Raw genomic sequence first — 1,792 nt, forward strand, 5'->3', positions numbered from 1 at the left:
CTTAGGCATAGGGAAAGAAGAAAGAAAAAAGAGAGGGAAAGGAAAAGGAGAAGAGAAAGGAAAAGAAAAATATAAATGATGATGGGCCACCAACAATTGCCTTCACTGTCCCTGGCCCTCAGAGTACTGATGTCCCCAGTTACTTCCACCTAATCTATGGGGACAGACTTTGGATTGCAGTAAATGGTGCTCCTCATTATTTCTTGCTGCCTTCATTAACACAGGGAACAGAGCTGACCTTTAAGCATAGTCTGGAATTAGTAATTTTAAAAGATCTCCAGTAGTTAATAATCTGACTAATTAATCTAGCATCTACTAGATTACTTTTAAATCCTTAAAATGCACACCTCCTCTTTTAGGAAAGGGAAACCCAGAACCTTGGTCACCAAAGAAGCTTTAGATGTTTTCCCATTGTTCATGCTCTTCATCGTCCAACGTGGATGTCTGCAAGTCACAGAAAAATTGAACCAAGTAGTGTGATTATCCTCTTCACCTGGACGAAGCAGTACACAAGGAAAATGTGGCTTGTTGACTGCATCTGGCCAGTTCTTGGTCTCAAAGAAAAAACCTGAGTGTTTGGGGTACACAGCACACCCTTTCCTTTCAGTGTTCCATCTAGAAAATTGGCGATGTAAAACTGAACCCCAAGCTGGGTTGTGTGTACTTCTAGCTTCCATTCAGTGGGAGGGATGATAGACCCTTGAACAAAAATACTTCTCTTGCGTATCCTTCGGACAGAAGTTGTGGTGAAAACCATTAATCTGGAACTTCTCTATGTGCTTTCCAAGTTCCACAGGCTTCCTCAGGTTGAATGCAGTCCCCTGCACAGATTCCACTTTTCCAGTAGTGATCAGGTTATCATTGACCAGCAAAAAAATCTTCAGCATCTATACAAACTTCACGATCATATATATTTGGAGAACGCTGGCCTACCAGGTTGAAATATGAGTGGTTGGTCAGACTGACCAAGGTGGTGTTGCTGGTCTGGGCTTTGTAACTCACTATTAACTGCCCCACATTAAGTGGGTACATGACTCAAACTTTCAGCTCTCCAGGATAACCTTCCTTTCCATCTGGACTGATCCAGGAGAATTGAACACCATTTGGTACCACTTGAGGGGTTCAATGGACCTTGTCAAAAACCTTTTAGTCCTCCATGTAGACTATTAGGTAACAGCCAGCTTGTATTCTTTCCCATCCGTGATGAATGTCCCTTTGGCAATTTGGTTGGCCATTCGTCCAACTACTCCTCCAAAGTATGTATACTTCTTGAGATATCCTTCCAGTTTAGCCACATCTGAGAATTTCCCAACCTAGTCTTTCACCTCCAAAGTGGTGATGGTGCAGCCCAGGGAGATAATCTACACCCTTACCTGGTCTAGTTGTAGATGAAACTTCTCTACAATCCAGGGAGGTTGCCAAACACACTCCTGGTCACCGAAGCCATGGGCGGAAGGGGAAGGTAAACAACCAAGCCCACAAAACAGAGCTGCAGCACAGGTATGGGGAACACCCATCCTACGCAATTCTTGACTAACTTCCAGTGATTTATTTTTAACATTCATTTTTTTAAAAATTTGATCTCCAAGTTCTCTTCCTTTAGCTCACCTCCCACCCCACTTCCTGCACTTCGAGCCCAAGAAAGGGTTGGCCTAGAGGGGTGGAGAACCTGCAGCCTCAAAGTCACATCTTTTGGTTCTGTGAAGTTTGGATTCAGTTAAAGAGCTGCACTTGAGGACCTAGAGCACCGCTTGTGGCCTTGAGGCCGCAGGTTCCCCACCCCTGGTGGGGA

At 44.3% G+C, this 1,792-nt stretch overlaps 1 pseudogene; it reads right to left on the minus strand.

Moving 5' to 3' along the window:
* Positions 1–326: 326 nt before the first annotated feature.
* On the minus strand, positions 327–1,447 carry LOC140523126 (galactose mutarotase pseudogene; annotated as a pseudogene).
* Between the last annotated feature and the right edge of the window lie 345 nt (positions 1,448–1,792).

This window comes from Notamacropus eugenii, chromosome 2, assembly GCF_028372415.1.
Source record: "Notamacropus eugenii isolate mMacEug1 chromosome 2, mMacEug1.pri_v2, whole genome shotgun sequence".
In the NCBI taxonomy this organism is placed as follows: Eukaryota; Metazoa; Chordata; class Mammalia; order Diprotodontia; family Macropodidae; genus Notamacropus; species Notamacropus eugenii.